The sequence below is a fragment of the Cajanus cajan genome, chromosome 11 (assembly GCF_000230855.2).
Source record: "Cajanus cajan strain Asha chromosome 11, NIPB_CcT2T_4, whole genome shotgun sequence".
NCBI classification, from domain to species: domain Eukaryota; kingdom Viridiplantae; phylum Streptophyta; class Magnoliopsida; order Fabales; family Fabaceae; genus Cajanus; species Cajanus cajan.
The window spans coordinates 16262163-16285945 of NC_138527.1; the positions used below are offsets into that span (position 1 = coordinate 16262163).

The 23783-nt window shown below is 34.6% G+C and overlaps 1 pseudogene across 1 annotated transcript; it reads right to left on the bottom strand.

Annotated features, from left to right (window-relative positions):
- Positions 1-1079: 1079 nt before the first annotated feature.
- Positions 1080-7951, bottom strand: LOC145953170 (oligopeptide transporter 9-like; annotated as a pseudogene). The gene is made up of 6 exons (XR_014430723.1): positions 6504-7951; positions 5493-5590; positions 4823-5391; positions 4114-4372; positions 3846-4028; positions 1080-3318 (listed from the first exon to the last, which is right to left on the bottom strand). The product of XR_014430723.1 is annotated as an oligopeptide transporter 9-like (transcript).
- Between the last annotated feature and the right edge of the window lie 15832 nt (positions 7952-23783).

Here is a 23783-nt window from a genome sequence, read left to right on the forward strand (position 1 = left end):
AAATGCGTGACGACGAATAAGCTGTTGATGTATTTAATTCATGTTGATATGAGTTGTATATGTGTTGTTGTGTTGTGAAGCTTTGATTGAGTTGTTTGTTGTTATGTGTTGTATGTTGACCCTATTAAGGATGATGATAGTGCTGTTATGTTGTAAGTAGGTTATTTGTATACAAGTTGATGATGATGCTAGCGTTACTAGATTACCTGTGTTGTAAGTTGCTTTTAAACATGTGTTGTTGAGAGGTTTCCAATACATGTGTTGGTTGTTATTATGATGAATATGGTAACTATTCCAATGATTTGTGCAATAGATGTGATGAAGTGTTGATACAGTAGTGATATGTTAAATTTAGTTGAAATGATGCTAAGATGTATATTATATGTGTTGTTGTCTTCTATGTTGGATGTGAAGATGATTGTATTGTTGGTGTGTTCAATATTTAATTATTATAAGTTGTTTATTGTCTCTAGCTTACCCTTGCATGTTTCCATGTGGTTTGGACGTTGATGATCATATGATGTATGTGAGCAGGATAGGGATAGGCTGAGAGATAGTTGCTAGAGGCCACAGGAGGTGCCTAAAGTTGGATTTTTTTGTAGGCTACCCTATAGTAACATATTTTGTTGTATATAGCTGGTTGTTGTTGGTTGCTTGATTAGCAACTTGTGTTGTAATTATTTTATTATACTGTTTTAGTATATATATTCCAGTAGTGTGTAGTGTTGTTCCGTGGTGTGACGGCCATGGCGGGTCGTTACATTATTTCATGACACTTCACTTTTTAACATGTCTTGTCTTTACTGCACATTTTCTGGGAGACTTCCCAGAAGGTCACCCATCCCTATACTACTCCAAGTCAAGCAGGCTTAACTGTGGAATTCTGATAAGATAAGCTACTGAGAAGCAAATGCATGCTATCAGTATAAGTAACACAAATTAATTCATTTAAGTTATCCTAAACTATACAATCTCATACTTATACTATTATTATTATTACTATTATTATTATTCTTATTATTATTATTACTATTATTATTATAATTATTTTTATTTTTATTATTACTATTATTATTATTATTATTATTATTATTTTTATTATTATTATTATTATTATTATTATTGGTTTATCTACGAAATTTACCGTAGGTAACGTTACCTACAGAAAATTTTGTAGATAACAACTTTGGTGAGTTATTTACTTCGTAGGTAACATTACCTACGAAATTTTCCATAGATAACCCACAAAACTTATTATTATTATTATTATTATTATTATTATTGAGTTATCTATGGAATTTTTCGTAGGTAACGTTACCTACGAAAAATTTCGTAGATAACAACTTTTGTGACTTATATATGGAAAACTCCGTAGGTAACGTTACCTACGGAAAATTTCGTTGATAACACTTTTCGTGGGTTATCTACGGAATATTCCGTAGGTAACGTTACGTACAGAGTTTTCGGTAGACAACCCACGAAACTTATTATTATTATTATTATTATTATTATTACTACTACTATTACTATTATTATTAATATTATGGTTATAATTATTATTATTATTTTTAATTATTATAATTATTATTATTATGATCATTATTATTATTAGTATTATTATTATTCGTGGGTTATCTACGGAAAATTCCATAGATAACAACTTTCGTGGGTTATCTACGGAAAATTCTGTAAGTAATATTCCGTAGATAACTAAACATTATCTACGGAAAAAATTCCGTAAGTAATACTCCGTAGATAACTAAAAGTTATATCGGAAAAAATTCCGTAGGTAATATTCCGAAGATAACTAAATATTATCTACAAAAAAAATTCCGTAGGTAATATTCCATAGATAATAACAATTTTTCTTGTCGTGAGAACACTCCAGCTTGGGAGAATGTGATTAGGGATTTGGACGTTCAATTTGTTCGAAGCGACGATACATCAAATTCACATTTATTTATAAAAATGCCACCGCATTTTATTTCTACATCTTTTTTACGTTAACTGGTATAAAAATAGTGATGTAAAATAATACTTTTGTAGTTGCCACAAATCAAAATCTCTAAATTGTGCACCCAACTCTGTCTATGGTATTTGAGGACCGGTCTCGGAACAAATCTAAAATCTACAGCAATATCTACCCTTGACGGTACCGTAAAATCCACTACATAATAATCACCTCTATACCTTAAGTAATAAAGGTAAAAAACTATAAAACCATCTTGAAATTTTAGAAAGTTAATTTTTTATTATAACTAACTAGTACTGTAACCATTTTACCTCTTATAGTCGGTAATTATCATGGTCCATCGATCGACCACATATGCTATTTAACCTTAGCATATTCGCATCCTTTCATCACAAGTATTTTCAACACAATATTAACTTTTCTTAACTAGTACTAACATTCTTCAGCAACCTTTTAATGTCACTAGCTATTGCGTCTTTCTCATGAGCACCACATAAAATACAAGAACATATTTTAAATGAAAAAAAATAAAAATAACGTAACATAAGTGATGTTCCATTGTGAGAACCCACTTTGATAATTAATTTTAGAATCTACACTAATGTTATCAAGTAGCATGACACTTCAAGTAAAAAAATAGAGCAAACAAACTTTAACAGAATTAAAAAAATTCCTAGAAGGAAACCATAATTGTTGTGAAAAGTTAATAAATCTATACAAAGAATTGAAGGTGATGTTCAGTGAACCGGGCAACCATTAACAACAATGCCAGGTGCAGTGGGGCAAGAAGCCAAAGGGCAACCTTCCCCATCATTACCCCACCAGGAAAGGGTAGTAGATCCCAAAACAAGGAACAACAAGACAGCCATGAAGGAAGTTCCAGCATCAAGGCCACCAGACAAGACATAGTTGTAGCGTTTCCACCATTCTGGTTTGTACCTATAGACCACAAAACCTGAGATAAAGCCAACAAATATCCAACTTGTGAAGTTCACTGCACTTGCTGGGGGCATCATCCCTGTTGCACCCAATAACACAGGCATGTGAATAAGACCTATCCATTTCTTACTTGGAAATGCCTTCTTGGCAAGCCACACTAGTAAGGGAGCAATGGCTCCACCAACGAAGTACCAATTCACTTGGCCATATTCACCTTCGTTTCCAAATATCCTGCGTGGCCCAAGAAGACCCCAGATAACTGATGCATCGTAGAACACTCTGTCCATTGGGCAAGTCCAAGGGCTATCAGGTGGCAGATTGGCTACATCACAAAGGTGGGGAATTGTCCCCATCAACCACCATGCTGTTATTGTGTATACAACTACTGCTATCAATGTTCCTACCACCTGTAATACATTCAACTTTAACATAAAACTGGTTTGAAGTGGCTAATACACAATGTTAATCCCTTATTTATTTTGTTGGTTTCAGTTTGCTCTCCTTAGTTTAAATCTCTTCAAGTATCTCAATTTTATCTTAGTAATTTTGGCTAACATCGTAAACTCCTGTCTAACACGATATCTCACAATTTGTTAAGCATCAGTTAATGAAGTAAATTGTCAAAGAGTAATACCACATGTACAACGTAACTTTAATATTTATCTCTTTCTATTATTAATAAATATTTCTTCTTATAATGAATGAAGAGATGCAGAGAGACAAATATAAAAGTAATATTATATAAAATGTTATGTATTTTTTATTTTTACATGTTGCATTATTCTTGTCAAAATAATTAATTTGGTCTAACCAATACTCTTTAAGATACCAGAAAAAACTTTTTATGCTTGAGGGACCAAACTCAAACTAATATCCAAGGAATGAGGGAACTTTGACACTTAGAAGTTAAAAAATAAAATTGAGCATACATTACCTGTGCCATAAACATTATTCTTGGAGGAATCTTCATGTAGTGACCAAGTTTGAAGTCTTGCAAGAAGGTTAGTGCTTGAACCATGCTAATGTAACCATACACCTTGAAGCACATGTTGGCAACAGGGCGCCCTGGATACATGTAGCCAATGAGGTATTCTGTTATGACGTTCAAACCCGGTTGCTGATAAAGCAAAAAGAGAATATCAGTTCCAAAATTTTCATCAGTATAAAATCAGCATGCTTTTTGAGTAAATTATTTATAGTACCTGATTTGTAGTGGCTGAAATTATACCAATAGGAAGAGTGAAGAAAACGGAAATTGCACATGCTAGTAGTATACCCCACCATGGCAACTGAAATGATGTCTTGTAGTACACAGAAGTAAACAAAATAAGAGCAATGTTCACCACTAAGATGATGAGAAACCACCACATGGGGACTGATTTGTATCTCTTCATAAGTCTTGTGTGTATGTCCATTTTCTTACTACCTCCAAAGGCCCTTTTGCTTTGCTTCCATATATCACTGCATGAGGCAATTTTAAGTGGAATTCAGTTTATGCTGAACTTATGGAACCAAAAAGAGATAATGGAATTAAGGTCTAATTATTTAAACTTATCTGAAAACACTTTTAGAAGAAAAAAAATGAAATAAATTAATTTTATCATAAGTTAAAATTAGATTATATATAAGAGAATTTTTTTCTTTAAAATATTACTTTAATCTCATGTATGAGTTATTTTTAGTTTACGTAAAAACTTATTTTGATTTTTTTTTTATTTTTCTCTCTTATAAGTGTTTATATATATAAAAAAAAAACTTATACAAATATATCATTAGACTACAAATGTAATATTGGGGATTTTGCATGTGGTACTAATACAATGAGAAGGAATTATTTGAGGAAAATAATTATAAAGGGAAACATAATTAACAAAACATTTTCCATCAAATGTTTGGATTAGTAGTCATTACCTTCCATGGAAGAGAAGAACATGCACAACAGTAGCAGAAAGTGCAGCAAATCCAAGACCATATGTCATTGCAAAGAAAGTGCTGAGATGAACAGGCCCAATGCTGGAATATGCATGTTTATCAAGATGGAAGTTGGAGTCAACTTGCGAGAAATGTCATACACTGAACCATTTTCCATGAAAAGGTCGCTTGAAAATATTGGGAAAGTTTTGGCATTGTAAGCATTTTTCCAATAATATATGGGTGTAAACACGTACATTATGATACCAAACCCAGCAGCAATATTAGCAGTGGCAAACCATGGGCTAGCTAAAGGGCTTCCAAGGTAAGAGGTAATTGTGGACCAATCCAACCCAAATGTACCAATTCCAAGACCCTTCATGCCAGAACCCAGTTGTTGAATAAAGATAGACTTGGAGCCAAACCAACACACCCAAGAAACAGTTGACATGATGTTAAAAAGGTAGTTTGGAAGAACATAATAAGCAAAGCCAGTGATCATAACAATGATGAAAAATTGAGTACGGGTTGAACTGCCTTTAGCTCTTTTTTCCTTCTCATGTAGAGCTCTGGAATAGTTTAAAGATGAATCAGCATATATAGTTTATATAATGCTATTATTGGAATGTAAGTTAAAAAAATTTGTCAAGTAACAGAAAAGTTAAATTACCCGAATAAGGAGACTTGAACCAAATTTGAAGGCCACCACATTTCCCCTGGCTCAACTAGAAACTTCCTAAAGAGTCCCGCCCAACCAAAGCCAAGTACCTTCAAATGCAATAATTTACAAAAGCATTTAAATTGTCATCTCAATTACTTCCTAAATTAAAATATCCTACATATTTAGATAATTTATTAGTACATAGGGGTTAATATATTAATGTTCGAATAATGAAGTTGTCATTATATATTATTGTGAGCTTTTAATAGATTATAAACAACGCCATTGTTGCACAATAACTGCTACACAAAACCTTATTAAGGTAGATTTAATGGTACGGAGTTTGGAAAATATAGACCAAATCGTTACCACCACTTTACATCAAAAATAAATTAATTAAAGGTAAACAATGATTTCGGAAATTTCATTATATTAATTTCATTACTGTTGCTTGCATCCATTTTCATTAATCCAATCATATTAAAGTTTAAGAAAAAGTGGTGACTTTAATTGAAGATATATATATATATATATATATATATATATATATATATATATATATATATAGTAAATGAATGATGATGACCATTTTGTTTTAAATAAAAAAAATCGATTTTAAAAAAATATTTTAAAGAAAAAAACATGAGTTACTTCCTGAAAATGACAAAATAAATTTGCTTAATTTAATGAGCACATAAAAAAAAAGTAGAAAATAATATTTTTAATTTTTTTTCTTAAATAGACAAACATATAAAAAAAATAAAGAAATTAGTCCAATTGGTTGAGCAGATTAATAACAAATTTGATTCATACTAATTAAAAAAGAATAACATATTAAAGAAAAATGTTATGTAGCACGTTAAACTAGTTAAGAAATTAAAAGTGGTTGTTTTTTATTATTATTAAAAAGCGACAATGCATGCATATTAGAATTAAGAAGATAAGACGGAGTCAAAAAAAAAAAATGAAAATGAAGATCGTTCACGTAAAAATAAAAAATAAAAAGTAGAACATTATTACCTGAGAAGTGAGCATGATAATGAATGCAGGCAAGAAAGGGAGAGGCTTCTTGTAGAGCAACTTGACCGCAGTCAAAATATGAGCGGCGTAAACGGAGCCAGCGCCGGAGTTGGCAAAGATGGTAATGAGAACGTGTTCCTTGACGTTGAAAGGCCCAGGGTTGAGCGTGAACTGAAGCCACGTGTCCTTCAAGAACAACCGCGTCGGCAAAGTCTTCGCCATGAGATGCCCAATGGGAACAACCGCGATCTGCACCGCTATCGGCCCCACACTCAGAGGCTCCGTCCTGTACCAAAAGAACTGGTTCACGAACGACAGCGCCATGCACGAAACGACGCCCAGAACCCACATTCTGAACGTTAGTATCGGCATTGTGGGGTCGTCGGTTTTCGGCACCGTTAGCTCCACTTGTTTTATCTCACACTCTTCCACGTTTGCGTCCTCCATAGTTATTCCGTCACTGGGGAGACTCATGTTGCTAAACTAACACACTGATATCAGAGAAACACGGGGTTACAAACTTACAAACGTAACATCACATTCACTTCTTTTTTTTTTTCCTGTTTTTTCTTTATAATAGAAAAAGCATAGGATTGAGGAACCAAACCTTGCAGAGTGAGAACTCCAGTATGAAGGAGACTGTAAGCAGAAACGAATATATTAAGTTAGGATCTAACAATCTTAGGTGGTTAGTGGTTACCTTATCTTTTTTTTTTTTTTTTTTTTAAATAAATCAAATTTTAGATAGATTATCCGTATGTAACTAATTTTAGGTGGTTACAATTTTTTTTCTTCTAAGTATATAATTATCTTCTTTGATTTATTAAACTAATAAATTTATCTCACTTTTTTTTTATCTCATTATTTAATTCTCTCCATGAAAAGAAAATTATTTATTTTATCCTGAAATTTTGCTTGTTTTTTTCATCAAACATTTTTGCGGTATATATTCATGCCAGCTTCTTCTTATATTATTATAACTTTAGTGATTAACCGGTATCTTAGTTATGTTAAATATTTATTATATATAATTAATATTTATAATAAATCATATATAAATATTATATTTAAAATTTGTATAAATAAATATTTTTAAATATATAAATTATATTTTAGATTTATGATAAATAATTTATATTGTAGAATAAGGTTATTTTTATTTATCAATAATGTATTTTAAAAATATTAAAATTTAATTCATCAATAATTATGATAAATAAATATTGTAACGCCATGATCCTTATTCTAAATGACACAACTACTAACTTAAGATCATATACTTATAAATTTTATAATAGGTACAATATTGCATGCATATAATGATGAAACGAATATGTGCAATATACATACAATAATTCTCCAACTATAACTATCTACACAAATCTACTAACAATAAGTAGTCATCAAAACATCCAGCTTCAATGCCATTGTATGGCCTCTACTGCAATATTCCATCCCTATCCTTACCTTGCTCTCATACCACGTATGATCATCGTCGTCCAATTCACATGGAAACATGCAGGGGTAAGTTAGGAAAAAGAAACAACACACATTTCATCATCATCTCATCTTTGACACCACAGTAACAAAGCATCATGATGGAACCAACCTCTTCATGAGGGTTAATGGTTGATTCCTTCTCTTCTCCAAGGTTGAGATGACATGAAGGGTGATCTCTTCAAGGGTATGGGAGTGGTGGAGATGGTGTTTAGGTAGGTGAAGGTTTATGCACAAAATGGAGGAAAGGAGGGGAAGGTGTTTGGTGGTGTAGGTCCTTTAGGCTAGCTCACTTCACTTAGGATGATGAAGGCCAACCAAGGAAGACCCAAGCTCACTCAAGGAAGAAAGGAGAGGATAAGGGGCCATGGAGTTCCTAGGGGACTAAGGAAGGAATAAAGAGGCACAAGGCTCACTCAATATCATTAATTTCCAAAGTGGCTACAAGGTGGGTGACCTAGAGTACTTATAGGGAGAGAAAGGCATCTAAAGTTTCTTGGAAGCATTTGGCCAAATTTTTGGAGTCCAAATGCACCCTAAATATGAGCCCTAAATACATCCCAAATGAAATGGCTCTCATTCCTCCTAAAAGACTAAAGTACCCTTAGGCCTAAAAAAAGAAAGAAATGGACTTTGACCTCATAAATTAAGGTTTAAGTCCTAAAATAAATCCTAAGACTAATTTTGCCCCATAATACAAAGGCTAAATATAAATACAAAATAAAATCCTAATATTTAATGTACCCCAAAATACAAGGCAAAATAGGAAAAGAAAACAACAAACTAAGGAGAGGGCTCAAAATCCACACATATGATGATCATGACTTTTGGTGTGGTGTATTCTTCATCTTCCTCTACTCTCCTAGCCATGGACCTTGTGATAGGCCCTATATGATGCTTCAAGGATGGTCCTCCATCATTCCCTCCTTCTTGAGAAGGATTTGACCTCAAATCTTTAAGCTCATCCATGTCATTGGTCCCTTCAAAGATGTGAGACCACAATTAGGGAAATAAACTACTAAAATTTTCCATCTCAATCCTTAAGTACATGATTTACTAGATGAATGAGAGTGCTAGGGGTATTGGGGAGTCCCAAAAAGGCATCACCAACCATGCATATAGGCAAATTTTGAAAAATTGAATGGCCCCATGCAAGACATCCATCAAATCATCTAGCTTAGGGATTGGGTTCCTATATTTTATTTATTGATGGCTTTCTAAAATTGGTGCACATTCTCCATTACCATCTTTCTTTGGCACCAAAAGAATCAGGATGGCACAAGGGTTAAGGATCTCTTGAACCTAGCCCTTCCTTCTCTCCAAAGGAAAAACTCTTTTCTTTTCTTTTTGTTTTTGTTTTTGCTTTTCTCCTCTTCGTATTTCTTGGCTTTCAATTTGAGTTGGTCCTCATTCACTTGAGAGGGTGATAGAGGAAACCACACAAATTTCTTACCCAAGTGTTGGAAACTTATATTATTTGTGAAGCCATCATGGATTGTTTTCTTGTCAAATTGCCATGGCCTCCCAAGCAAGACATGACTAGCCTCCAATGGCACTATGTCACACAAAACTTCTTCTTTATATTTGCCAATGGAGATTGGTATGTTTGCTTGTTGGCTAACTACAATACCTCTTTCCTCATTGATCCATTGCATTTTATAAGGTTTAGGATGAGGTTTTGTAGTTAAGGCTAGCTTATCAACCAATCTAGTACTACAACAATTGGAAGTAGACCCACTATCTACAATGAGAGAACAAGTGTTTTCTAGAACCTTGCATCTTGTGTGAAATAAGTTCTCTCTTTGAGATTGGTCAACTTCGATCACTAGATTGATTGCTAAGGAGCCTTCTAACCAATAATAAGTCTCTTTCACAAGGTAAGATTTATTATTGATTCACTAGATTTATTAGAGTCCGAGGAAGAAATCTTACCTTGTGAAGGAGACTTATTATTGGTTAGAAGGCTCCTTAGCAATCAATCTAGTGAAATTGACCAATCTCAAAGAGAGAACTTGTTTCAAACAATGCAAAGTTCTAGAAAACACTTGTTCTCTCATTGTAGATAGTGGGTCCACTTCCAATTGTTGTAGTACTAGATTGGTTGATAAGCTAGCCTTAACTACGAAACCTCATCCTAAACCTTATAAAATGCAATGGATCAATGAGAAAAGAGGTATTGTAGTTGACCAACAAGCAAGCATACCAATCTCCATTGGAAAATACCAATAAATTTTGTGTGACATAGTGCCATTAGAGGTTAGTCATGTCTTGCTTGGGAGGCCATGACAATTTGACAAGAAAACAATCCATGATGGCCTCACAAATAAAATAAGTTTTCAACACTTGGGAAAGAAATTTGTGTGGTGTCCTCTATCACTTTTTTCAAGTGAATGAGGACCAACTCAAATTGAATGCCAAGAAAGATGAAGAGGAGAAAAGCAAAAACAAAAACAAAAAGAGAAGAAAAGAAAAGAATTATCCCATTGGAGAGAAAGAAGGGCTAGGTTCAAGAGAACCTTAACCCTTGTGCCATTCTCATTCTTTTGGTGCCAAAGAAAGATGGCAATAGAGGATGAACACCTTTTATAAAAGCCATCATTGAATAAAGTTTAGGCACCCAATCCCTAAGATGGATGATTTGTTGAATGAATTGCATAAGGTCACTAACTTTTCAAAATTTTCTTATGAGCTTCCTCAATGCCCCTAACATTTTCATTCAACAAATTGTGTACTTAAGGATTACATAGCTAAAGTTCATTAATTTATTTCCCTAATTGTGGTCTCACGTCTTTTGAATGGACAAATGGAATGGATGAGCTTAAATATTTGAGGTCAAATCCTTCTCAAGAAGGAGGGGATGATGGAGGACCATCCTTGGAGCTTCATGTGGGACCATCACTAGGTCCATGGCTAGGAGACTGGAAGAGGACGAGTGATGGAGAAGATTAGGAGGAGTGAAAGATAACTTCTCCTTAGTTTCTCCTTAGTCACGGATCTTCTTCAAGGAAATGGAATCCGAAACTTTGAACACTTGATGGAGGAAGTTTTACGGATTGGAAGGTGCAAGGGAAGGCTCACTTCAAAGAGGAGGAAACCTAGTAGGGTTCCTAAGGAAGCTCACTTTCTCTCACGGAGACTTTGATAGGAAACTCGGCACAAGGCTCTCAAATTTCATATAATGATCAAAGTGAATACAAAAATGTGAAGGGAGGACTTAAGTATGCACGGAAATGAAGCACATAGGAACCTAAACCAAAGCTACACAAATTGGCGCCTAAAGTTTGAATTCAAATTTGAAATTTGAATTCAAACTTTGGTGCACATGTGTAAGTCCGAAAATTTAGGTACCAAGGTGCAATTAGGTTTGATTTGAGAGTCATTTAGGGTTAATTTGAGTGTCACATGTTCAGCCACCAATGGTGCAAAACATGTGACTCAAATGTAACTTAAATGGCTTCCAAATTAAACCTAGTTTAACCTAATTAGCATACTTTAGTATTCCTTGTATTTTCCTATTCTAATGACCTAATTACATTGGTCAAACAATTACAATGGAAAGGAAAAATTACAAGAATGAAAATGAGCCCAATATTGGGTACCAAAAGCCCAAAGGCCCATGAAGCCCAAAACTAGGCCCAACTAGCCTAAAACCTAAAATGCTACTCTATGTGGTCCAAAATACAAGACCAAAATATATGATACCTATACTAACATGATATATACAAAACATATGAAATTATCTATAACAACATATGGCCCATGAAAAGTTCAACTTGGGCCTTCCCAGGCCTATCAGGCCCATTGGGCCCTGACTGGCCCAAACCTTCATGTCTAGCCAACTCCTCTTGGATCTTTGAGTGTGTCACCTCTTGCATTCCCAAGTATGATTCCATCATCCCCTCCCTCTTGAAAAGGATTTGTCCTCAAATCTAGAGGATGCATGGAAGAAACATTAGCACCTACATGTAAAACATGCAAGGAATAAGAAGTGACATGGTAAGAAAAAAAATCATGGATCCTAAGAGGAGTCCTACTTTCTAACCTAACAAAGAAGGATAAAATATTAGACTCTCTAGAAATAGGCTCCTTTCCTAAGCATAACCTAGAAGTAAAACCTAAAAATGTGAGAACACTATGACTAAGACAATGGAAAGATTGATTTTTAAACACTACTATATCTTGCCTAAAGTACCCTAAATGGTAACCTAAGCTTTTCCTAAAAAATAAAGAAAAAACTACTAGAAAACATCCTAAACAATTTTGGATTTGATTGTTTGCTAGATACTTATAATCATATAAACTATATTTGTCTTGTAGGGAAGGAATCATATTAAGTTCAAAAGAATAAGATCTTCCCATAGAAGCAAACATAGAATATAGATTATTACAAGTTGTATCTACCAAACAATGTAATCCAAAAATTGGGTGCTTTATTAAGACCACAAAAATACTTTCTCCCTTGTGCACCTCCAAGGAAGTAGTATAAGGTGTAAAACTAAAAATAGTCCTCTCCTTCTTCACTATATCCCGAAGTTGAGAAGTCTTTGTTTGAAATTGATTTTGTTCCTCATTCTCAACTTTAAGATTAGTGGCAGCATTAGGATAAAAGTCAAAACTTTTATGAATAAAGAGAGTTCTTTGCAAGGCTTGTTTGGTAATAAAATAACTCTCCTTGTTCACAAATGTTTTAGTGGAGTCCCCTTCATCCACACTCTCTCCTTCTTTCCTTTCTTTATTTCTTTTTCTTTTCATTTGCTTTTGATCCTCAAACACTTGGGATGGTGTTAAAGGATTAAAAACAATTTCCTTATCTTTATGAGTGAAGGTTATTTTGTTAGTGAGGCCATCATGTATAGTGTGTTTATCAAATTGCCATGGCCTACCAAGCAAAATATGACAAGCTTCCATAGGGATCACATCACATAAAACTTTGTCTTTATAGTCCCCTATAGAAAACTTGACCTTCACTTGTTGATTTACCTCCAATTCCTCACCTTCATTGAGCCAATGAAGTTTATAAGGATGAGGGTGAGGAATAGTGGTAAGGGCTAACTTGTTAACCAACCTTGTACTACAACAATTAGAGCATGATCCACTATCAACAATAAGAGAACAATTTCTTTTGGAAACTAAACATCTTGTGTGAAAGATGTTTTCTCTTTGTGATAGTGAAGTGGGACAAGGTTGACTTCCAAGAAGCTTTTTGATTATAAGAAGATCACCATCAACAGGATATAGCTTTTCACTTGGATGATCTTCCTCACTAGTCTCACTATCACTTGAAGTGGTAGAACTAGATTCATCATGACTGCTATAAATGTCTTGTCCTCTCAAAATCATAACCTTTTTAGTTGGACATTGAGAAGCTATATGGCCTCTCCCAAGACATTTAAAACATTTGATGTCACTAGTTTTACTACTAGAAGTGACAACATTTTTATTTTTATCATTTTCTTTTTTTATTTCTTTTTCTTGACCCTTACTAGAGTTTGTAGAAGAGTCATGTTGACCCTCCCTCTTGTAGTCATTCTTCATATATGAGCTAGATTGAGTTTTATCTTTAAAAGAACTTTTCCTCAAATTTTGTTGTTCCACCCTTATACAAAGTTGGACCAAATCATCAAGGTCCCTATAAGGGAGTAACTCAACTCTATCTCTAATATCAAAATTTAGACCACTCAAAAACCTAGCAATGGTCAATCTTTCTTCCTCCCTTATTCCAGCCCTCATGAGATATAAATCCATTTTCTGTCTATACTCCTCCACACTCATGTTCTTTTGTTGGAGTCTTTGGAGCTTATCCATAAGCTCCCTACTATAATAAGAAGGTATGTGCCTTCTTCTCATAGCACTCCTCAATTCATTCCAATAAGTGATGGGAGGATCATTGTGAAGTCTTCTCTCTCTTTCCAAGGATGTCCACCAATACATGGCACCTTGAAAAGCTAGGGTGGCTAGAGGAACTCTTCTTTCCTCACCTACTTGATGACAAGTGAAGATTTGCTCCACTTTCATCTCCCAATCCAAGTAGGCGTCCACATTTTCTTTTTCATGAAAGTAAGGGAGATCAATCCTTGATTCCCTCACTTTGTGTTCTTTAATGACTCTCCTAGGTGGGGGTTGATAGTAAGCATCCATTTGTATACTACCATCATTATCTTGATTTTGAGAATCATTGGAGCTCTTGGTTGAGCTCCTAGAAGAACCTTTTGGACTTTTATTTTTATTCAATCTTTTCAAAAGTTTTTCTTCTCGTTGCTTAATCTTTTGAATCTCTTGTTCTAAAGCCATGATTTGTACTTCCTTTTCAAGTTTTTCTTTTTGTTTTTGAAGTATTTCATCATGCTTCCAAAGTTTTAGTGCCTCAACCTCCTTGACAATTCTTTTAAAACTTTTAGGAGATTCAAAGTCACTACTACTTTGAGAATGTTGACTCATGATTAAGCAATAAGATTTTATATGCTATGAAAAAAGTTATAAAATGTTTTTGGTATTTTCTAGGAATGAAAATAACACTTAGAAGTCTAAGTGTACAAGTTGCACTATCAAGGGAGGTGAGCTACAAAGAGCCACTTAATAACCAAACCTTTTCAAGTGGAAATCACTAAACTCCTTTGTGGTACTTCCAATTCCCCAAAACTTTTCACAAAAATTTTGAATGCTTTTTCACAATTTGTTTGTTTTTGAGACTAAACTAAATGTGAGCAAGTAAATCTACACATGTCTAGACGTTTCAAGGCAGCAAAATAAAGCAATTAAAAGACAAAGAACTTAAAGGAAGCAAGATAAGTAACTAGTCGGGTTCCCTAAGTGGAAACTTGAAACATATGAAATTTCCAAGCCACTTCCACTAGCACTACACGTGAGGATGCTAACAAGGATTTAGATATACCTGACCAGCTTCTTAATACTCCCTCAAAGCTTTACAAATTGGTTTAAAATACAAAAGATTTGGCAAAAATGTAAACTAGTCTAGGAAAGCAATAAAGTGGCGGCTTTAGCAACCAACTAGTGACGGATTGTTGTGCAAATTTTCCAACACTTAATCAAGTGTTTAATCCGCCACTAATCCTTCAATATGATGCTACTGGACCTGCAAAAGAAACACAACAAAGAGGTTAATGGTGGCTGCCTCACAAGGTGAAAGGAATGGTCACTCAAGTGAAGGAAGTTTAGGAGAAGTTTTGGTCACTAAATTAGGTCAAATTTTTAGGTCTTAGTGTCCAAACTTTTCCTAGTCTTTGTTGAGCAATGCTTGATCCTTGAGCAAGGATTTGAGGCCACTTCCAGCACAGGGAAATTATTGAAAGAAAACTAGACAAGCAATAGAAGCACAATTTGAAAGGCTTATACCAAAAGTTAAGAGTAATATGTATATATGACAAGACTCAAAGAGGTTCAACAAGTAAAACTGAAAATTAAGACTCCAAAATAAATCTAGCACTCAGATAGGAAAGTTCCTACATAGGTACTAGAATAGATGAACAAAACAAAAATTTTTTGAAAGCAATTGGACAAGTATAGAACAAGTTGTAGTCAAAACAATAACAAGGAATCAAGTAAGTTTTTCAGCTTGTACACCTCTCGCCTTTTTCCTTTTAAATTGTTTTCTCTATATTTTTTTTTATTCTTTCTTTTTCTATATTCAATTTAAGATTCCAGAGAAGGTAAATGCCTTTTGTTTCAAATTTTTTTATGATTCCAAGCTATAGAAACCGAGACTACAAGTCAGCCAAAAATTAGGTCAAAATTCAAGTGAAAATGAGAAACTAGTGCACTAGTCTTTAGGTTTTGGTTTGGATTCCTTTTTGTACTCTTTTTCTTTTGAAATTTGGAACTCTTCTTTTGTTTTAGGCTCTGTATTTCCTCTGTTTTCAGCCTCCTTTTTTTTAAAAAAATTTGAATCCACAAGAAAAGTGCACTAGAAGTAGGTTAAACACTTGAAATTTTAGGTCACAAAATTTTTAAGAGATTTTCAAAGGAAAGTGAATTGAAAACTTAAGTACACAATAGAAACCTAACTCTAAAGAAATTTGCTAGAACTAATAGCAAATTATGAACACAATAAGGTAAAAGAAAAGCACATATAGGTAAGCACAAAGAGAAGCAAACCGAGAGCCAAAATAATGAACAATGCACTTAACACAAAATTAGGTCAACATGCTATTCAAGGAATTTTGTGAGAATGTGAAGAAATGAGAGGTTTTGGAGGTTCTTATGCCCTAGCACGTTTCTGAGTGGGGAGAGGTTTCTTAACTGAAGAGTAATGGGAAGTTAAGGGTTTGGCGCGCATAGAAACAGTTCAAAATGCTTCAGGAATTTCTCAAGTCGCGCAGATAATCGATTATTTATACAAATAATCGATTATTTGTATCAGTAAAACCTTTTAAAAACCCTATTTGCACTAAATAATCGATTATTTTTGGAATAATCGATTATTCCAGAGGGTTGTTTTTCCCAACTTTGCCCAGATAATTGATTATTGCTTAAGATAATCGATTATTCTAGAGGCTTTTCATATTCTTCTTCCTAGATAATCGGTTATTGCCATAAATAATCGATTATTCCAGAGGCTCTTGGAATTCTTCTTACCAGATAATCAATTATTACCCAAATAATCGATTATTATAGAGGCTCTTGGAATTCTTCATCTCCCAGATAATCGATTATTACCCAAATAATCGATTATTATTATGGCTCACTTAAAATAATCAATTAAATTTTAAGATAATCGATTATTCCAGAGAAGTTTTGCTTCTTAGAATTTTAAGTTTTCAAATTTCTCCAAGTCTAATTCACTCCTTGAACACTCTTTTATGCATACTCATTCCAAACAATCACACAATCACTCTCAATTCACAATCAATTCAAACTAGATTCATTGACTATTCCTAGTTCATTTCTCAATTGATTAAATCTTTCCCTTGGTAGAGGTTTTGTAAATATGTCAGCTAATTGCTTACTAGTCTCAACAAACTCTACAACACAATCATTTCTTTGAACATGATCTCTCAAAAAGTGGTGTCTTATCTCTATATGTTTTGTCCTAGAGTGAGAAATTGGGTTTTTGGTTAAATTTATTGCACTTATATTGACACATCTCAGAGGTATTTTATTTAGCTCATTTTCATAATCTCTTAATTGTTGCTTCATCCAAAGAATTTGAGCACAACAACTCCCAGCTGCTATATACTCAGCCTCAGTTGTACTTAGAGTAACACAATCTTACTTTTTGCTATGCCATGAGACAAGTGCACTACCTAGTAGGTGACAAGTACCACTTGTGCTTTTTCTATCTATTCTACACCCAACATAGTCTGAATCTGAGTAGCCTATCAGACTTACTGAGACTCTCTTTGGATACCACAGACCTACATTAGTTGTACCTTTCAGATATTTAAGAATTCTCTTTACGCATTTCATGTGAGATTCTTTTGGATTTGCCTGAAATCTTGCACAAGTGCACGACAAACATTATATCAAGCCTACTAGCTGTCAAGTACAAGAGTGATCCAATGATACCTTTATACTTTGAGTTATCAATAGCTATGCCTTTCTCATCCAAGTCAAGATTTCAAGTGTTTGATATTGGTGTGGCAACCTCCTTACACCATTCCATACCAAACTTTTTCAATAGTTCATTGCAATACTTACTTTGACTTATGAAAATTCCACTACTTATTTGTTTGATTTGCAACCCCAAAAAGAATGTAAGCTCCCCCATCATTGAAATTTCAAATTCTCCTTGCATGGTCTTAGCAAATTCTTTGCATAGAGAGACATTGGTAGATCCAAATACAATATCATCCACGTAGATTTGAACATACATTGTATCATTGAACAAGTTGATTGAGGAAGAAAATCAAGAACAATCAACCAATGGATCTATGAACACAAGAACATCAACAATATAGATCCGAAAACTGAAAATCAAATTAAGACAAGACAAACACAAGAACACAAGAACACGGACACAAAAATGAAGAACACTTATCTCCTTGAAGACCTTGCTCTTGATACCAAAAATGATGGAGAAGATTAGGAGGAGTGAAAGATAACTCCTCCTAATCTTCTCCATCAAGGAGGGAGCTCACACACCAAGGGACACTCTCCACGTGTTCATAGAGTACTAAATACTCTCCTAAGTTTAATTAGCATAGAGTTTATTTAACATTCCAATTTTACCCTTGTATTTTGGGGTGTTTAGGACTTAGAATTTATTTTCTTTGTATTTCCTATTTTTGCCCTTGTATTTTGGGGCACTTAGAATTTAGGGCTTTATTTTGTAGGTGATGTAAGTGTTTGGGCGTGACAAAAATAGGTCTTTTGGGCTAAGAAGAGCATTGGCCCAAGTGGAAGGGCACTTAGGTTGCATTCTCCCATCATGCACCTAGATGTAGCCTATCTTAACCCAAAAAGAACCCATTTTTAGGGTAAGTGGACGGAACCTTCTAGGGTTCATTTGATTGTCATTTGGCATGCATTTCCTTCCCATTTAGGGAAGGAATGATGACCTAATAATGACCTAGCCGTCACCTTTCGTAGGGTTTTGGATGTCACCCCACACTTATAAATACCCTAGGTAATGCTTCATGTAATCACTTTGGAAATTATAATACTGAGTGAGCCTTTGAGCCTTGATATTTTCCTTAGTCTCCCTTGGCTATTTTCGTCCAAACCCTACCATCTCCACCTTGAGAGAAAAATCCTAGAAGTGGCCTTCATCACCATGAAGTGAGCCAACCCTAGAGTGCACCTTCTCAACCCTTTCATTAAACACCTTCTACCCAACCTCCAAATCCTTCCATTCCTTCATCATCCTCCTTAAAACCTTGTGCCACCTTGAAGAACTTGATCCTTGGAGTAAGGCGTCCTCTTCCTTGTTCATCATCTCCTGTCCATGCAAGTAAGGATGCCATCAAGTGGTATCTCGAGCCTTGGTTCTTCAAGGGTAACATTCTCTTTTTCTCTACATATATTCGGTCATGTCATGTCCTCCTTGATTGTCTTCTAAGTGTGCTTAAATGAATCATCATAATTGCCATATTTAGATGATCCATAAATCTCCTTTCTTGAATTGATTCATACCATATCTTCCTTGTGAATCATCTTGCTATTTTAGGCTTTCTTATTTAGGTTCTTGCATTTTTCTTTAAATTTTTTAGTTGCTAGAAATTTTGGCCTGCATGATATATTGATGGTTTTTTTTAATCCATCCGGTTTTGTCATAAGATTGTCTTCTTTGAATTACCTTGAAAGAAATTCCAAGTTTTATGCTTAACCATTGAAATGAGAAAAATATGACATGTCTGCCATATGTTTGATGAATTGGCCGTGACTTATATGTGCTTCAGAGAGTCAATCATGCATGCTAATTAGTTCTATCATGTTCCATATCACTAAAATATCATGTGTGATTATATCTTTTACACATTCTTGCTTTAAAATTTTCGGCCATTCTTGACTATTTCCTAGTGCACTTACATGCCTATATGTTGATTGATGATTTGAGTGTGAAAATATGACTTTGATGTGCATATTTTTCTGCTGTATATTTGCACACTAAAACTTTAAGAAAACATTCAAATCTTGTCTCATTAAGCCATCACAAAATATTAACAAGAATACTCCTAAAATTTATTTCTAAACCATTTGTTGGACACAAGTGTAAAACCCAAGCAAAAGAAGGATAATAGTATCAAAATTCAAAAAAAAAAAAAAAGTGGCTGGACTTGGAACATCAAAACCGAGACTTGGACAAGCCCAAGGAGAAACAAAAGAAACAAAAACAAGAAAAAGGGAACCTTGCTAGACTTGTGGACTTTGGGACAAAATTTTCCTACCTTAGCAATGGAGTTATTCTTGGACCTTTGAACAAACTATTGTATGGCTGTACGAAACATTAAATCAAACATATTAAGTGCATCATTCAATTTTTAGCCTATTTTTTAAATTCTATTCTAGTGCCATTCTAGGATTTACTCTTTTGTGTGCTTGCTTTTGTTAATGTGCCTTAATTTTAGTTTTTGAGTGTTTATTTCTACTCTTAAGTTTGTCTCAACAAATCCACTTGAGTTTAGCCTTTTTAATTGTGCCTTTTTATTTTTTCTTCCTTGGCCTCTTGTACTCTTGGGTTGTGTCTTCTTCTTGACCTAGGTGAGGAAAGCTTCTACACACCACACACTTTCTTGGTGGATTGAGTGGAGGGGCTACCCGATTTGAGTTCAAGGGGCTTTGGAGGATTACACTAAATCAAAGAGTTCAAACACCATTGAAAGGCTAACCTTGGGTGTTCCATGTGAAGGGGTGGAGATTTGAAGACTTGAAGACTCAAAATATTCTTTTTTCTTACTTGTTCTTTCTTGTTTAATTTTTGGCCTTTTTGTATTTTGGCCTTTGCTTTCTTTCATTTTGGGTTGTAATTGGCCATTTTAAACCTCTTCAATTTGGTAGTAATTTCATGTAGTTTGAAGGTGATTTGAAAAGCTTCATATAGGAATCCGACTAGCATATGCTTTAAGTTCTTTCCTTTGCATGTTTTAAAGCTTTTGTAGTATATTTGCCTAGGACTTTACTTTGTCTATTTGTTTCATTTAGAAGGCTTCAATTTGCCTACTAGGGGGGCTGTGCACACACACACACATAACTTTTGTGCAAAAAAATTGTTTGGTGAGAAAAGTGTGAAAAGGCTTAGTGATTTTTTACTTGAACCTTGATAGTTCACTTTGTACACTTAGACCCTTTCATACCAAACTTGCACCTTGAAAACCTTTTTGTGAAAACCTTTTTATCATTCATTCTTTGTGAAAACCTTTTTTTTCAACTCTTTTGAAACAAATTTGTGAAAACCTTTTCTTTCTCTTGATCAAAGATGAGTGATCATTCTAGTGTACATGGTCATAATTCTTGTAGTACTAGGTGATGGAGTCACACTAAGGCCAAGAAGACCAAGAGGTGATGTTTTGAAAGAGGCAAGAGGAATGGGTTAGTTTTGAAAACCCTAAAAGGAGTGGACTTACTTTTGGGCCTTAGCTCCTACGTTTTTATTAGCATAAAATTTATTCTTATTTTGCCCTTATCTTTAAATTTCCCATTTTCACCCTTGTATTTTGGGTATCTTAGACATAGGATTTATTTTCTTTTGTATTTCCCATTTTACCCTTGTATTATGGGGTATGTTAGTCATAGGATTTATTTTCTTTTGTATTTCCCATTTTACCCTTGTATTATGGGGTGCTTTAGATCATAGTTTTTAATTTTGGGCTAAGGTATTTAATTAGGGAGCTAGACGTATTTTTGGTGGTGTTTGGACCTATTTTTGGACTTAGAAAGGCTTAGGCCTAAGTGGAGGGCAAAGGTTGCATGGTCTTATCATGCACCTAGATGTAGCCTAATTAAACCCAAAGATTCCATCCTTGGCCACCAAGTTGCATCTAGGGTTAATTTGGGTTTCATTTGGTGTGCATTTGGCATTGTAAATTTTGGCCAATGCAACCCTAGATGCCTCTCACCCCTATAAATACCCTAGGCACCACACCTTGTAAATACTTTGGATATTGAATATAAAAGGAGCCTTTTATGCCTTTATATCTTTCCTTAGTCACCCTTGGCTAATTTGGCCACCTCCCTCCCATCTCCACCTTGAGAGAAACAACCCTAGAAGTGGCCTTCATCATCATGAAGTGAGCCAACCCTAGAGTACCCTTCTCAAGCATTTCCTCAAACACCTTCTACCCAACCTCCATTTTTGTCCATTCCATCATCATCCACCCTAAAACCTTGTGCCACCTTTGAAGAACTTGATCCTTGGAGAAGGCGTCCTCTTCCTTGCTTATCATCTCATGTTCATGCAAGCTAGGATGCCATCATGTGGTAGCTAGATCCTATGTTCTTCAAGGGTAACTTCTTATTTTATTTTTGTATTTCCGGTCATGTTCATGTGTCTTCTTGCTTGTCTCTAAAGTTGTGCTAAAGTGGGTCATCATCTTGCTATACTTTCATGATCCATATTTCTTCTTTGATGTGTTGATTCATGCCATACTCATTCTTGTGAATCATCTTGGTGTTATAGGCTTCTGATGGAGGACCATCCTTGGTACTTCATGTGAAACCCATCACATGGTTCATGGCTATGACCAATTTGAGTAGTATAGAATTTTATTGCTTTATTCCAAATTTACCCTTGTACTTTGGGGTATTTTAGTCATAGAATTTATTTTACTTGTATTTCCAATTCTACCCTTGTATTTTGGGGTGTTTAGGACTTAGAATTTATTTTCCCTTGTTTTTCCCATTTTACCCTTGTATTATGGGGTGCTCTAGATAATTAGGTTTTTAATTTGGGCTAGGGTGTTACATTAGAAGGGTGACGCATTTTTGGTGTTCATTGGATCTATTTTTGGTGTTAGAAAGGCTTAGGCCCAAGTGGAGGGCAAAGGTTGCATGGTCTTATCATGCACCTAGATATAGCCAATCTAAACCCAAAGATTCCATCCTTGGCCACCAAGTTGCATCTAGGGTTCATTTGGCATTTCATTTGGAGTGCATTTGCCTTATGAATTTCGGCCATGCATACTCCAAATGAAACCCTAGATGCCTCCCCTCCTATAAATACCCAATGCACCACACCTTGTAAATACTTTGGATTATATAGATTTTGAGTGAGCATTTTATGCCTCAACATCTCTTCCTTATTCACTAGGTTAACTTCGGCTAACCCCCTTCATTCTCCACCCTTGGAGAGTGAAACCCTAGAGTGGCCTCCACCTACACTTGGAGTGAGCCAACCTTGAGCAACCCTACACCTTTCACCATACACTTCCGCCATTCAACACTATCTCACGCCTAGCTTCCTTTTTCACCATAAACATCCCTTTTGTCTAACCTTTGGTGAGCCTAGATCATGGGCAAGGTGTCTCCCTTCAACACACCATCATCAACCATAAAAGGAGAGACTCCATCAGCTTCTTTGCTTACGTTCTTACCATTTTTCTTTTAAGTTTGAGTTGTTGGAAATTTTTGGCTGCATGATAAATATGGATGAAATGATGATTTTTATTTTGTAATCCATCTGGTTTTGTCATAAACTTGTCTCTTTTGAACCCACCTTGAAAAAAATTCCAAGTATTCATGCTTAAACCTTGAAAAGATCAAAAAAATGAAATGCATGCCACTTGTTTGATGTAATGGTCGTGAGTCTATAGTGTGCTTTAGAGAGTCAATCATGCATGCTAATGAGTTCTAGCATGCTAATGAGAGTCTATAGTGTCGCAACTCGAAAATTTCTGATCTCGCGACCTATGGTTTAGACATCCTTTTGAAAATCTCATCAATTAAGGAATGCCTGGACACCAGACTAATCCTTAATTAATGGTTTTGAAAAAATGATTTCATGGAGTCGCCACCAATGTTTTACTCAAAACATTGGAAAAAGAAAAGGTTTTTAAAAAATATAATAATGGTCTTGATAACCAGAATTGGGTTCGGGGATCGGTTACGTGTAGGGAAGGTATTAAGCACCCCTACAACGCCCTCAATTGGTACCCTATGATGAAGTTAATGTGATAAGAATTAATAAATTAAATATTAGATCCCCTTTATTAATATTTATTTACATGCTTGAAATTTAAATTATACAATTGACTCTAAATGTCTACATGATTGCTTTTATTATGACAATATTGATCAAAGATAAGAAATAAAAGGGATAGAGAAAGATTGACTGAAATACCTCTTGAATGAGCTCTATTGAATCTTCAAATAGGTGCTTTGTGGCAACCTTTC